Below are 17,419 nucleotides of genomic sequence, written 5' to 3'. Positions count from 1 at the left end.
ACTCCCTCCATCCCTCTGACTCCCTCCATCCCTCTGACTCCCTCCATCCCTCTGACTCCCTCCATCCCTCTGACTCCCTCCATCCCCGTCACCCTCTCCCTCCGTCTCCCTCCCTCGGCCTCCCTCCCTAAGTGTCCCTCCCTCCGTCTCCCTCCATCCCTCCGACTCCCTCCATCCCTGTCACCCTCTCCCTCTGTCTCCCTCCCTCCCTCCCTATGTGTCCCTCTCTCCCTCTGTATCCATCCCTCAGTGTTCCTCCCTCTGTCACCTCACCCCAGCTCCCTGGGCACACACACAGTTGCACCCAAGCACTGCACAGGCCTTATAAAGACCATAGAGCAGAGTGTTTAGGGATGTCTCCTAATTACCAGCAGTCATCTACTAAGTGCCTGCAACACAACCACCATTTGCAGGCGACACTGTACTGGGTCAGGACACACAGTTTAGAAAGCTCTGTAGTACACAATGGGCACTGGTGTAGGCAGCACAAGTCCCTCCTGTGATCATTGCAAACACAAACACCAGGACAAGGTCACACATACTGTGCAGGAACACACAACCACGAATATGCCAGCATGTTACATGAGGGGACAGCCAAATCATGAAGGATGGACGCTTGCTAATCACACGCAAACTACCAGCATGGCCTGTCATACACCCCCCTTACAGAAACTCAACCCCTGGGGACAGGCAATGGAGTGCAACACTGTCCCAATTGTCATGTACCACAACTAAACACTCATATGAATACGCATACAATTTTTACATGCACATTGCAGATGTTCCAGTCCATTGTGCCTCTCACACAATGTACATGCCCCATCTCGTGAACGTTGTGGATGCACTTAAGTATCAACATGGACATGGGTATTGACAAGGTGATGCGTCTTAGAGAAGTGCCACGTTCCAAAGCCATGATCTAGAAGTGGGTGTACAGGTCCAGGGGTGTTGGCATTGTTTGGCCATCACGGTACAGCAACACATATCCAAAGTAGAAGTTTTCATGCAATTAAACTAGCAGCCCGTCCCGACGTTGTCCGGCTTCGAAAAGTAAATTGTGTAATCTTGTTGGCAAAAGGTCCCTCTAGTTAATGTTACTTGTGTTTCCTTGTTTGTCCTTGCCCCCTCCCCGGTGAGAATGTTGTTGCTTCTGCCAAGACGATATTTTATGTAGCACATGGTGATGTTGGCGAGTGAAATATTTGTTTAAGCCCTGAAGTCAAGTTTTCTCCTTAGCGCCGCAATAAGTGGGAGTGTTACAGTGGTAAAACAGATAGCGGCGAGTGAATCCGTAGCTTTGTTCTTAGGTTTTTTTTAATGTGGATATCTCCGTGCGATAAATATTGCAGCTTCAGAACGGCAGAACGCATACTCGCCTAAGCCCTGAAAAGCCGTGTAAACCGCACCTCTTTTGCTTGAGGTCTTCCCCCTGTGACAAACAGGAGCGTGTCCAATGGTTAAATCGTTTAGAAAATATTCCTTGCATGTGTCATGCGAGTTATGTGGTGTGATTGGTCGGCTGTGAATGCAAGCCGCGCCCAGTCCCTGATGTCAGCGTACAACGGTAATGCCCAGGTCAAGGATTCTGCCTACCCGAAGATGTGTGTGTGAGTGAATATTTTGTGTTTGCAATATGCTGCACTGTGATTATTGCGCATTTGAAATACGCTGCATTGTGAGCACGAATGATTGAAATACTCTGCACTATGAGCGCAAATGGTGTTTTGTTTTGCACAGTGACATCTCCTCGCATCTCAATGCTCTTCTCGCCATCTAACGCCCACAACTTGCCTTTCTGAATGTTAACACCCACATCTAACGGCCAGAAGGGACTACTTTACCACTGATGGCGCCCCCCCTTTTTAGTGCATATGGTGTCCATTTATATAGCCTATGTCCATCTTCTGGACCTCCCCTTTCCAACGCTGTATTAGGGGTTGTGATTAGTGGTGCACTTTTCGAGTTTACCTGGCTCAAAGGACACAGTTCTCACTTTTATAATAGTAGTATAGATAATGCTCTGTCTCTTACATGAACATGCTGCATCTAAACTCTGTGCATGCTTGACGCAGAGATAAGGATTAACACCGTATCCTGGATGTTGCGTGAACCTGAGCACTGCTGTATATTTGTTGTGCCGGCAAGACAAGACACAGCAATGGCTGTGTCAGTCATTGTCAAGAGAATGGAAGAATGAAAATACTCCAGAGTACATGTCAATTTACTACCACTACATACACAACTGAACAATGACAACAATGTAAAGCTTGTGGAACTGCGATGGTGATAATGGATAACTAATTAAGATGTCACTTGATAGTGCATTAACAGTGTCTGTCTCTCCCACACACAGGGCAACGTGTGGAGCCCCCCCCCCCAACTGGGGGGGGGGGGGGGAGAAGTCTCCCAGTCCCAGGCTCAGCAGGACCCAGACCCCACCGACAGCGATGCCACTCAACGCACTGTGGATGACCCCAACCAACCTGGCTCCTCTGGATCCCAAACCCCTGCAGCAACTGTACCAGCTACATCTCTGCCAACCACCGGAACCATTCCCACCACATCCCAGCAGACAGGTCAGAGCCCTGCCCATGATCCACCTGAGAGCCTGTCTGAAAATGAGGGGCACCCTTTGTCGGGCGCCCCTGAGGTGGCAGACAACCTCCACCCTGCCAGCACTCGGGGGGCGCGTCGATCGGATGTGCTCATAAGCGCAGGCCGTGCTCGTGTGGGTTAGGGTGGTGGGACTGGTGCAAGGCGGAGGCGAGAATCTGGCCAGTAAGCTGTAGGGCCCGGTATGCCTGAACTGACTAACATCCTGGAGGCATACGGCGGGACACCAGGGAGGTAAGCCAGCTTGCGGAGGCCCTCAACCAGGTGAAACAACAACAGGCAGAGCAAACAGCCAGGCAAGACCAACATTATGGACGGGTGGAGGAAAGTCTGGCTCAGCTCTTGACGGTGCATCGGGAAATGAGCCAATCGCTACGTCAGATAGCTACCAACAAGGCCAGCAACATCAAGGCAAAGTGCAACACCAGCCACAGGGAGGGAGGAGGAGGAGGAACTGTCTGATGTAGCGTCCCATGCATCGTCCATGCCTGCACGTGAGGGTCCCCCAAGGAAGGTGGGTCGTCCATGGCTAAGACGTTGAGAGGCAGTGGGCCATGCACAACTCCCAGGACACTGGACCTGGCATATTGCTCTTGGGTGCAACAGCATCACCTATGAGACTCTCCCACATGGACTTGCTGGTCACAGTCTGCCCAATGATGCCAAGCACTGTGGCCTGGACTCTGTTGACAGAAACTGTAAGGCATCTCATCTCCAGCAGTGAACTTTGGATTCCACCCCTTTCTGTACAGCACCTATTCACGTTTCCTGCACAAGATCACCCAATAAATATTCTAAACATCATACGCATTTGGTGAGTTATCTTTTACCCACGGCATAAAATGATGTGTGTGCAAATGTATGAAATGCAAGGGTATCCAACAAACTGCAGCCATCCACACACTTGGATAAGATTGTGGGTGAGGACACACATCGTTCACAAATTCCTAACAACTAGATACATGGATGGAAAGACACACCTGTGTGGGATAGTAAATGCTTGAGGGGGGTTTGGATCACAAAACTGCTATAACAGCCAGGCCCAGGAGAGTCACTTTGAGGTGTACAGATCAGTGTGACAAAACTAGTTGTCCACGTAGGGAGTACCTACATCTGTGTCCTCAGGTATGTTAACTATCATCAGCATGATGCAGTACTGTGGATGTGATGAATGGCGGACAGGACAAGGGTGGCAGGACAGACTGTGGGCAAAGGGCTGTAGCACTCTACACAAGAACATCTGATTAGGTGACCTCCCCCTATGGAGCTACAAGTACTATACTCCTGTTATGGGTGCAACGCATACAGAACAACTACCCACGTCTGACAATTATCTACACCAGAATGGGCAATTCACACCACACTCAAGAGACGTGGTCATGGTGTGTGTCCCCTGTGGCTACTTGACTGACTGTGACAGCTATGTTGAAGTGGTGTGACCAGGTCGTGTACTGCCACGTGACTGTAAGCAAGCGGATTGTTGCTGCTGTGGTGTTGACAAGGTAACACTGTACAATATTGTGCCTATGGAAGGTGTGTGTGTGCTGTACAAGGCACATGACCTGGTGGTACGTAGACCCAATGTCATGTGAATCAGCATAGTCTTGCCAGTATGTGTTGCACACACAGGCATAGAAGCTGTAATGGCTGAGTCTGAGGCATCGTGATACCAGGAGGATGATTGTCTGGTGTTGTCTGTGTGTAGGGTGGCAGGAGCATGCTCTACATATAGATTGAAGGAGGGTTATCCTGTAGGTGTGTGTGTTCCTGGATAGTGTGCTCTGCATTGTGGCTGTGTATGCAGCAGCAGGACAGAGTGAAGACATGACGGCAGGAGGGGTGTGACAATTTGCAGAACAAGCACATACCACAAGGGCATTGGCAAGCCACAAAGTGACATGTGTATGGAAGGCAGGAGTGTCTGCCTCACTCAGGGTCACTGCAAATAAAATGGCACAGTAATCACCACAGATCACAGTCACTGGATCAGGCCCCTTACGGACAAGTGGGGCACAGGACACAGCGTCAGCAGGTGTAGACTACAGCTAATGTGTTCAAAGCTAAACAGCAGGTACACAGCCATCTACCTCACACACAATATAGTATTTTAGCCTTCAACAACACCATGCATGTAGTCACTGTACACGTAAACACATAACAAGCATAAGCTTACTTCATGCCATATAGTATACATGCACATTAGAAGGACATGTGCGTTGACATCAAGGCGGCACAATATTCAGTTGAAATCACACGTCATGCACAACATGATGATTTACCTTGTGAGCCCATGGACCATTATCAAACATACATGGGCATTGGCAAGAAGTCCAAATAAGACTATGAATGATGTCACCTGTAATACAGCAGTACTATTAGCTACAAGCCTGTCAGGGACTGGCCGTACCTTTCTTCATCAGAGTGGTGTGATGCTCAAAGGGTTCCACCTCCAAATAGCCCCTTGGTCTGAGTACAAATGACAGACACAAAAGGGTGATCAGGCGAGGGAAGGAGAGGATGGTAACTGCAGGGAGGGAGACCTGAAACAGAGGCAAATAACCATTAGGAGTACATTCTCATGTCACTGACACTACAAAAACCTCATTAGATACACTTCACAGGTGTGACTGGTACAGTGTAACGACTGGAGCCAATTTGAAATTACTCACCATGCTATCACATGAGATCCGATGCTATGACACGGACACATAAAACCTAGGACAGTCTGTCATCCATTTGAGTCTTGTGTAACGCTCACAAGTCAGCTACCATGCAATGAGATCTATGTGGATAAAAACTAATTCACTGTCTCTGATGATGTGGACCCTACAAACAAATTAAAACATATGGCACTGCTGCTTACGCAAAGTGTAATATCTGTATTTGATTATGTGTACCCATAAGGGCCATGTAGGCAAACTTGACATCGCCCACAACCGCTGTAAGAATCACATATGATGAGGAAGCTAATGACCTACATGCAATGAAGGCAATCTGTAGCCAGTCTTTTGATCTATCAACTTTGCTTTACTATGCTAAACATGACAAGCAGGTTGAAGAAAACTCAAATGCAAGTGATGTTGATCCAAGCCACATAATGATACCCTACCATTGCACAGAAATGCTGCACGGGACAAGAGAATCATGTGAATGACCGCACTCCACTGGTGCAACACAATAATTCACATATGCATCGTCCCAACATTGTCATGTCTAATGCTAAACATACATGGCATCATGTGAATCAAAACAGAACTGCTACTCACTGTGAAAGCTGGCGTAGCAGTATTTGCAACCTGCACTGAGGTAACGATATGACAGGGACATGACATACTGCAACAAGGGGCAATGCATCCATGTAAACAGAATCACAGGACAGTTGTCTTAACATGTGGAACATACACTGGGCCACACCTACACGACATGGTTTAGTGGTAAACAAACTGGACTGGCCCACAAGGTGGAGGTGTGGAACCAGACACATTCTAATGCACACAGTGAGGCTGCAATCCCCCACAGAGTCCGTGGTTGCCTCTGACACAATGTCAAACCATGTTATATGCAATGTTGCAGTGTCAATGTCTACACAAATTGATGCATTCACCAGAGTCTAAAACTACAACAGATGACTGTCAGATGGGGTGACTATCCTGTCATGGGAGTGGGCATACATGTAATAAGTAACATTATGTTGTTGCATGTATGCATGGTCTCACTACATGCGCATGAACATGTACCACACATTTCAAACCATACCAACGCTAAACAGCCTCATATGAGTCCTTACCCAAATTGACTTCTCCACATGTCCATGCATGCACCGTTGATTCGGCTGACGTTGCAATCATGATGAGCAATAGCAGGCTGACCACGATGACCCCAACGGACAAAAGGCAGGGCGAGCTGGGGATGAGAGGCACACAAGGGGTCAAGTTCAGTATAATGTCATTCTGACATTGTCCTGTTGAATAGCCTGATGTTGTAGTACACCTGTACATTACAAGTACAGACATAGCACGTATGTGTGTTGCATTACATCTGCACCTGTGTGACACTGCACAACAAACATCCAAGTGACATTGCATACAGTCTGTTGCATACACAGCATGCTACCCATGCAACTCTATAGTACATGTTTTACACAAAAGCAGCTATGACTCACCATTATGAAAAGAAGTTGCAGATGAGGTGACTCCGGATATCATCTTCATCCTCCTCATCACTGGCATTCTGGGCAAGGCCTTCATCCTCAACGGGCGGATGTTCCAGCTCATCAGGATCAAGGTAGAGCGGCACGGCCTTCTCCACTGCCATGTTGTGTAGCATGCAGCACACTGTGAAGATGTCACACACCTTGCGTGGGCTGTATTGGAGGGCTCCTCCTGTCTTGTCCAGGCACATGAACCGGCTCTTCAGGAGTACAAATGTTCGCTCGATCACCCGCCTGGTCTTCCCATGAGCATTGTTGTACCGCTGGTCTGCAGCTGTCCTGGGGTTGCGTAGCGGAGTCATTAGCCACGGCATGTTTGGATATCCTGCGTCTCCTGCAAATTGACATCATGGAAATGAGTGTGTAATATGATGCAGTTCATGAAGTTGTGACATACTGACATACATAGCTGACAGAGTTTACTCACCAACAAGACATGCCCAGTGGTTGTGCAGCTGCAGCATCATCTGTGGTACCCTGCTATGCCTCATGATGAAAGCATCGTGCACGATCCTGGAAAACGTGCAGAAACATGTGAGATAATCATGTTGGCAAGACACACCACCAGGGCTTTTATCGAGTGGTAGTGTTTCCTGTTGCGATACGCTTGCTCCTGAGCCTGTGGTGGCACCAGAGTAACATGTGTACCATCAATTGCACCAATTACATGTGGCATGCGTCCCAGGGCATAGAATTCCCCCTTGACATCTGTCAACTGTTCTGTAGTAGGGAATGTAATGAATTCATCAAGGTGGAGCAACATAGCTGCCAATACATCCGTCAATACACGGCTTAACATTGTCTGAGACATCCCTCCCACATCAGCTATGGTAAATTGGAACGTACCTGTGGCAAAGAAATGTAGGGCTGCCATCACCTTTACCTTGGGTGTCAGTGCAGTTGGATACCTGTGTCATGGTTGCATGTGAACCTTCAGCTTGTCCATCAGGTCTTTGATCAACTGTCTGGTGAAGCGTTATTGCCGTATGCAATTACGTTCCCTCATGGCTTCCAAGTCTGGCAACGGCCTTTCCAGAGGGGGTGCCCTGCAAAACAAAATTATTAGAAAATGTGTTCAACTGTCTGACTAAGACAATAACAATGTACATGGCACAAGCAACACTGCTTCAACAAATGTAGACAATTTTGAGTCTGGCGTGGGATACACACTGAGGAAACATGTGCCAGCTGCCAGCCACTCCTCCGTGAGAAGTAAAAGACCTGTGGTCTGTGGAATGGATATGACATGCATACAAATGATCTGATGGAAAGGTCTGAGTGAGCATGACAATGTATCATGTCAGTGATACACGTCATGAGAATGGCATTAGGAGGTTGTCTGCACATCCAGACAGCTGACAGCAATACACACACACACATCACATGTGCCATCATTTGCACAGATCTGACATATTCCTATTGCGGTGTGAAATTTCCCAAACTATTACATGGACATCATCATACAGCATAAATGTTTGATTTGTGACAAACGGTCTGTGATGCCATCACACATATGAGCGGTTCATTAGCACAAGTGGCATGGTGTGCGTACATTAGAAACCCTGTCATCACGGAAAGGACCCAACATAGATGCTCCTACAGCAGATATACTGAAAAGTATGAACTAGTTACTTACCTTTTGTAACGAAATATCGGTAAGGAACAGTAGTTAGTAGCATATTCCTAACTTTGAATACATACCAGGCTTTTGACAAAATTGCCTCAGTGGATGCTATCGATCTGCCCAGTGAGTCGGTGCTATCTAGCCCACACCAGATCAAATACCGTGTCGCTGATTGGCATTCTACAAGGGCTTGGCCAAGTATTGCCGTACCTACAACGCACACTCTGGCAGCAGTTCCACAACCGTGTCCCACAGAGAGTGTGTGTAGCGGACAAAGAGGCATGTGATGTTGGAAGAACTCAGTCCCAGACTCAGGGAGGATGATAACATCTTTCCGTACTGCTCATACCTCTTGGATACCCTGACCAGCAGAGCAAACGGGAATGTGGTCTGTGATTTGGAGGCCTGGATGGCCATGCTCTCTGGGGTGGGGTGGGAGGACAGGAAACATGGTTCGTCCGGGGAGGGGTGTGGACGTCTGGCAACGTGCCTATCTACAGCCAAACCTGCAGCGTGCCTGTACATGCTGGCCAATATAGATTCAGTAAATTCCTAAGGAAACGGCTGCAGAGGCTCAGCGGAGCTTGGCTGAAGTTTAAGGGCCTCAGTGAGGAGGTTGGTCCTCACGGCCGCAACAGGGAGATGAAGGGGCAAGGCTTTGGCCGCCCACGTCAACACAACACTGTACGTTGCCCGCTCATCCAAAGACACGTTTGGAGTAGAGACATCACCAGTGTCTGGCGAGGTGTCCAGACCACTCGCATCCCCTAGTCCACCTGTCCTGTCGTCTTGGGACTGACACTCACGTGTCAGTGGGTCTTCATAACCCTCCCAGTACTCCTTATCACCCATTCCCTGATAATCAGGGATGTCATAAGCTGTGCCCGGCTCGTTTAAGTATAACTCCCCATGCAGCATTAAAAGCGGTGTTCTGCCGCGCAGTTCCCACGCCGGAGCCGTATAGTGTGTGGTATCGGGGACAGCACCACCCGAGGATGGCGCCAAGGCTGACACCTGGGGGACTGTGGCCGGTGAGGTTGTGAGGTGGACCAGCGAAGACCAGGATCACCAATCAGATCCTGTCTGTCCCAGCGGGGCCGGGACTAATGCGCCGCCTGCGTCAGAGCCAAAGCGAGTGACGGCGTCAGGGGCAAAGCACCAGATCCGCTAGTGCCCCCAGACGGGTCCGCTGGGCCAGAAGCCGTTGCGTAGGCCGTTGGTGGAGTGAGGGACATCATGGCCATGAGGAAGCGCACTTAGTCCTCCTGCGTCGCATGCTGGGTAGGGACCGGAGGTCGTGGTGCAGGCTACGGCGGCTGCTAATCTGACGGAGCCGCGTGGGCGGTGTCACCCGAATCCCATGCAGCATTGCACGTGCATTATGGTGATTTTGAAGTGCGATGACGTGTCTTTGACTTTTTGGGGTTACCTGACGACTTAGCCCTGGTGGATTGATGTCAAATCCCAGGGCTCTGATGTCTCAACACCCACGCCCAGTCACTCGTCCTACGTCCAGACCATGATCTATTGTGGTGCAGGGCCAACTGCTGGAGTCTGAGCGGCTTGTGGGACCACTCACACCTGGCTTCATATGTCTGGTCCCGGCAGTCGGAGCAGCTCTTGTTGTCGTGCTTGACGTCAAAACAGTGGAGACACCGACGGTGAGGGTAAGTCACCGACATGAGTCGGTCGCAATCCTTACAGGCTATGAAACCGACATCCCTATTGGCACCGTCCTGAGTCTGACAATCCAAGTGAAATGGTCAGAAGTGATCGTACTATGATTTGGGTAAAAAATTGAGTAAGGTTACATTTATACGGGAACAGCGCTGGTGGTGTGAAAAAAGAGGACCTGACGTCAGCACGCAGGGGTGACGTATGAGTACTCAGACAACGGCATCACGGCGCAAACAACGCCAATGACACACACGGAGCTGCAGGAGATGCCTACCGACACACAACTGTACTGCTAAGCGGAAATTGCCATATCCAGGATGACACTTGGGGATATTCTAAGGTGAGGAATATAATACTGACCTGTTAATTTCATATGCAAACAGCATGCACATGACGTGGTCACACAGGGTCATGCTGTGCGTCAATTCGACCTAAAGGGAGGTGGTAGCGGATTGGCTACCTTCAGGATTTTGGTCCTTTTTATAAAAGGACATAGATAGGCTACTAAGGCAAGGCCCTTAGGCCTACTTTTCTCTAAGTATGTCTATAGGACATTACTTTTCTATGTACCGGGGACTCCCATCTCGACGACGGGGAATGATTCAGGCATGTGAATCTATGAAAGACACCCATAATACTGGATAATGAGAATTAGCTTTGTTTTTTTACAAAAATTTGAAATTAATTGTTGCACATATGGATGTAACCACATTGTAGTTCTATCCAGGAAATGGAACGTGCTTGAGGATTAGAGACTAGTGTTCAAAGTAATTTTCTTCTGTGTTTGTATCACAAATACTAGGATTGTAAAACATATTTGTACATATTATATACGTATTTTTTTTAATGTTTTTACAGCCCTGACGAAGTTCTTTTTGAACGAAACACGTTGGCTGCCCGATGAAATTTAAATAAAGAAGACTAAAGCAATCTGATACTGGATGGACATTTTCCTTTAAATCCATTAATATTTGTTCTATTGATATATGGTGGTGCAACCCACAGTGGGTGGAATCTTTGTTTCTGATCAAAAGCGATCGCCTCTTGGGGACAACAGGGGCAGTGGAAGTGCACACAACGAGAGCTAGAAGCTCATTATTCTTGATATAAGTTGGAAGGGTGGGCATTTGTTTGGTTGAGAGGTGCTTCAAACACAATTTGTGTGTAGTGTTGAGTTGTTCCAATTTTGTGTTTTGAAGGCGCAAAATGCTGTTCGATATTCCTGCGCTTAGATGGACGTGGACGTCTTCGCTGCTCTCTTATTCCAAGTGATCGCTACAGCGGCACCCATCCATATCTTTCCACCGGCTGGTGAAGAAGATTGCTAATTATTCAAAAAAGAATTGACCACTTCAGGATTGCTTCTTGAGTTTGTCGGCTGACATTCTCCAACTAAAGGACCTACGGAAGTCAGTAAACATGCTTCATTCATTCATTCATTCATTCAGGCTGTCCAACCCCCTTCTTGAGTCCTGATTAAGACCCGACACAGATGCATATGAGTCTGCACCAATGTATAGGGTCGAAACGTCAACCTTGTTTTCGTCTGTCAACACAAAGTCTAAAAAAAATAAGGAAATACTTCATCCCGTTGTGACCATTGTATTCAAAAGTGGACATCCATGACCTAATGTATTGTCTATACGTATGAATATGTCATTTGTTTTATCTTTGTACAGCACCAGGTCACCAGTCACGACCAACCCCTAAGTGTTTATACAGTCTATGTGTTTCTTTGTTACGGACAGCTACATATAATGTTGGGATTAATTCAGAAAAAGGTTTATACTAAAGATTTACCTTTAGAACTAAATTCATTGTTGTGTGTCCTTCTATCCTTCACTGGATATGTTTCATGACATGTATTAATTACAGTTTTACAAAGTATTTGTGATTCCCGACAGAACCACTTTTTTTGTTTAGGTTCGATGTTCCTAGGCAGGGTAGAATTTTGTTGTGAATGGCACTTTTTTGCCTTCACAAGACAGTTTAAAAAGGTGTGTTGACTAGAAATATGGAGCTAAGGAATATACTTTGATTCCCTCCATTTTACACAGCTAGCATTTGCTAAAAGAGGAGCTTAAAAAAATGGCAAATAGTTTTGAATGTCTTTGTAAAAGTATTTTAGTAATTTTACATCACAGATCTAGAACGTTGCACTTCATAGGAGGACACTTTCTGCACTTAAATATTTTTTATATTGCTAAACTGCGATTAAACTCAAATTTAGTTAAAACGTTTTCCACAGAGTAAATTCATTTTTTAGACCACCACTTTCCATGTGCATCTCCTTTGACCTCAAACCATCATTATAAAGCACAATAATAAGTGACAAAGAAAAGGACTGTTCTGTACCGAAGAATTTGACAGGATTTCTTCTTATTCATTATTTGGTTGGTTACATTAGCCGATTACTGTTTTTTACCTTAAAAATTAATCACTGGTTCAACACCAGTAGTCCTTCGTAAAAGGTAAGATCAAGCACACTTTTTCCTATACTTAATGTTCACCTTGCAGCCTGTCCCAAACTAAGCAGCCATGAGTCTTAGACTGAAGAGATGCTATCAGGTCACCCTTGCTGAAATATACCCTAAAACCCCCTTCTAACGGAAGAGTGCATAAAAATATGTCTCTTACCAAATTGTGAAACATCGTGGGTCAATGGGAAACCACCTAATAAAGGAAGGTGTATTGTATTACTGGATACCCAGCAATACAAGACTAAATTGCAAACTATATGTGAACATTACTGCAAGGTTAGGAATAACCCAGAAGACAGAATAAAGAGATAAATCCTGATCACAGAAGATGCAATGAGTAAAGGCGTCATCTGACGAGAAGAATTTGAGTACCTCAGTAGGACAAACACTAAGATACCTATGGGCTACCCAAAACTCACAAGAAATCTGAGGACTATCCACCGTAGCTTCAGTCACAGAGCCCTTACCTAAATACGTAGACCTATTTCTCAAACTTCTAGCAGCTGCTCTTCTAGCCTACGTCAAAGAAACAGGCCAAATGATGGCGAAGCTGGGAGGTATTCCTTTTGATCCTATTACTGATACCTTAATAACAATGGATATTGAAACATTATACACTGGTGTCCACCCCCACCCACCGCGCCGGACACACACTCGACGCAGTCTTCTCCTCCAGCAAAGACGTCAGCTTCAGCCACGCCACTGAGCTTCAATGGACGGACCACAGCTGCGTCCACTTCACCTTCAAGAGAACGACGACCCACCACCACCAGCAACAGACCGCCCGCAGAAGCTGGAACAAGATCACAGCAGACCAGCTCGCCACGTCCCTGAGCCAGCACCCTCCTGCCAGCTCAGCAGACCCCAGCCAGGCCGCCGACAACCTCACGAAGTGGATCAGCATCTGCGCGGACGAGCTCGCCCCTCTGAGGACCCCGCCTAGCAGACCCGGCAGCAAGAAGGCCCCATGGTTCACCGACGAACTCAAGAGCTCCAAGAAGAACTGCCGAGCCCTCGAGAAAGTCTGGAAAAGGGAACCGACACCGGACAACAGGACCTCCTTCAAACTCGCCACCCGGAAACACCACCAGCTGATCCGCGCCGCCAAGAAAACAGCATTCAAGGACCGGCTGGACAACAACGCACACAACTGCAAGGAACTCTTCAACATCGTGAAAGAGCTTTCCAACCCCAGCGCAGGAAACAACGACATCACCCCATCGCAAGACCTCTGCAACTCCCTCGCTTCATACTTCCACAACAAGATCGCGGACATACACAACAGCTTCAACAACCAACCAACGCACACCATGACCGAACAACCACCCCCCACCACCACCCTCCACGCCTGGACCCCGATCAGCACCGAAGACACCATCCGCACGATGAACTCCATCCACTCCGGATCACCAACCGACCCCTGCCCTCACCACGTCTTCAACAAGGCCGACGCTGTCATCGCACCCCACCTGCGAGACATCATCAACACATCCTTCGACACCGCCACCTTCCCTGAGAGCTGGAAGCACGCCGAACTCAGCGCTCTACTCAAGAAACCAACAGCGGACCCCACCGACCTCAAGAATTACCGCCCCATCTCGCTCCTCCCGTTTCCAGCCAAAGTCATTGAGAAGAACGTCAACAAGCAGATGGCCGCCTTCCTCGAGACGAACGGATCCCTCGACCCCTCACAGTCCGGCTTCCGAGCCAATCACAGCACCGAGACCGCCCTCATCGCCGCCACCGATGACATCCGAGCCCTGATGGACAATGGAGAAACAGCGGCCCTCATCCTCCTTGACCTCTCCGCGGCCTTCGACACGGTCTGCCACCGCACCCTAGTGCAGCGCCTCGACAACGCCGGAGTCCAGGGGAAGGCACTGGAATGGATCATCTCCTTCCTCGACGGAAGAACACAGAGAGTCCGCCTACCACCGTACAAGTCAGAGGCCACCGAAGTCATCTGCGGCGTCCCCCAAGGATCCTCTCTGAGCCCCACCCTCTTCAACGTCTACATGAGCCCCCTCGCGGCCATCGTACACAAACACAACCTCAGCATTATCTCCTACGCCGACGACACCCAGCTGATCCTCTCCCTGACCAACAACCCCGCCGCCGCCAGAGCCAACCTGCACGAAGGGATGAAAGAGGTAGCCGAGTGGATGACGACCAGCCGCCTGAAACTGAACTCGGACAAGACGGAGGTCCTCATCCTGGGCTCCTCGCCCTCCGCCTGGGACGACTCCTGGTGGCCCCCCGCCCTGGGCACCGCACCCAAACCGACGGACCACGCACGCAACCTGGGCTTCATCCTGGACTCCTCCCTCTCCATGACCAGGCAAGTCAACAACGTCTCCTCGGCGTGCTTCAACATCCTGCGCATGCTACGGAAGATCTTCTGGTGGATCCCCACCGAGACCAGGAAGACCGTCACCCAGGCCCTCGTCACCAGCCGGCTGGACTATGGCAACGCCCTCTACGCCGGGACCACCGCCAAGCTCCAGAAGAGACTCCAGCGGATCCAGAACGACTCAGCCAGACTCATCCTCGACCTCCCACGAACCAGCCACATCTCCGGACATCTGAGAGACCTTCACTGGCTCCCCGTCAACAAAAGAATCACGTTCCGCCTCCTCACCCACGCACACAAAGCCCTACACGACCAAGGCCCGAGCTACCTCAACAGCCGAGTCAACTTCTACGCTCCCAAACGCCACCTCCGATCAGCCAACCACGCCCTCGCCGCCGTCCCCCGCATCCGAAGAGCGACAACAGGATGAAGGTCCTTCTCCTACCTGGCCGCCAAGACCTGGAACTCCCTCCCGACCGACCTGCGCCTGACTCAAGACCACCTCTCCTTCAGGAAGAAGCTGAAGACCTGGCTGTTCGAGCAGTAGCGGCACCCCCCCCCCCCCCCCCCCCAGCGCCTTGAGACCCTTCGGGTAGGTAGCGCGCTCTATAAGTGTCACTGATTGATTGATTACACAAATATACCACAGTTAGAAGCGCTAACATTTGTAAGAACGACACTGGATAGTATTGGTACTAGTGATCATCATGATTTTATTCTACAGCATCTGAATATTGTCCTTCAAGATAACTTTTTTGAATTTACCAATACATGCTACCAACAAATAAAAGGGGTAAGTAAGCATGATGGCGGCTTGTGCCCCCAATGTACCAAATCTCTATATGGGGGTCATCTACAATGAGATCGTGCCATTTTCAGAAAATGTCTATGAATGGGCCAGATACATTGACAATATTGTTTTTTGTTTGGAAAAGTGAGTAAGAACAGTTATGAGAGTTTCTTCTGTGGGTCAACGTATGTGACCCACGTATGAAATTTACTCTGAAAATCAGCAAGACTAAAGTGGAATTTTTAGACATCTGGATCCTCAATCATAACAATGTGATCCAGGTCTCCCTATATACCAAACCAACAGAAAGGAACACTCTGCTTTACTTTGATAGTTATCACTCTAGATGCCAAAAACAGAGTATTCCATCTACTCAATTCCTGCGACTTTGCAAGAATTGCTCAAGTATTCAAGATAACATGAATGCAGAACAGCTTAAAACAAAATTATTGGTTAGAGGGTACCCAAATGACTTATCAGAGAAACATACAAGACAACCAAACACTACAATAGAGAATGCTTATTTCAAGATAAACTAGAAACACAAGAACTGGTCTAAGATACTCAACATTCTAATTTGAACAACAAAATTAGACAGATTATTGGTTCACAGTGGCACATCTTAAATGCTGGAGATCATACAACTAAACTCGCAAAACCGGTATATGCTTTTAGACTAAATGTGAATCAGAGAAATTGACTAATCAAAGAGACATGTAATGATGAATCTAACCTTATACAGAAATACATTACATGCCTGAAACAGATTGTTGGTAACCACAAATGTGGTAACTGTCGCGCATGTTCAAGCCTTGGTGACAGATACACTTGTGGAAAAATAGAAACTGAACTGCCTGAAATGACCAATTGTAGGACTTGTAATGTAGCATATTTAATTCAGTGCCCCATCACATGGAATATGGTGGAGAAATCAGCCGGGAATTCAGGGTTCGCTTCAGCAAACACAAATCGGCCATTAGGAACAAAAGAACAGTAGCTCCTCTAGTAGAACATTGGTCTACTATGATCCATCAGGAGCCTGACCTTACTTGGAGTATCCTAGAAAAGATTAAGGGGCATATGTACAAAGACTGGCAAAAAATATTGCTAACGTTAGTTAGCAGCAATTTCTTTATCGCTGCGTACCGCCGAAAACTATCGCCACGTTAGCAAAGTATGTACAAGCCATCGCTACATGGCGATCGTGTCTCATCGCAGCGGAAATTGTTGATGTTAAGAACAGCCTCATGGTGATAAAAATCTTGCAGATAACGTGAAAAAAGTGTCTGTCGGCCAGTCAGCGGCCAGAAACTGCACACAAATTAGCTTGACGCCACTTTTTTTCACGTCAGGCTGGAAAAGCGGCTACAAAACACCTGCAAAGTATCACAAACTGAGAAGAAAAGAAAAAATGAAGAACCATGGATGAAGCTGGACCCAGTACTGCAGGAGACCACAACCCCCCAAACAGCCAGCAGGACCAGCCAGGGAGCCAAGAGAAGGTGAAGAGGAAACCCAGGTTCAGCCAGCAGGAAAACCAGGTCCTTATTACGGAGGTGATCGAGAAACAACACCAGCTCTTTGTCAGCTCCACTGTGTTATTGGGGACGAAGAATGTAATATGGGTCAGTGTTTACTTATTTCAAAACATAAATGCTTGGTTAAAAAAAAAAAA

The sequence above is a fragment of the Lissotriton helveticus genome, chromosome 12 (assembly GCF_964261635.1).
Source record: "Lissotriton helveticus chromosome 12, aLisHel1.1, whole genome shotgun sequence".
Lineage (NCBI taxonomy): Eukaryota > Metazoa > Chordata > Amphibia > Caudata > Salamandridae > Lissotriton > Lissotriton helveticus.
This window is presented reverse-complemented; position numbering follows the sequence as displayed.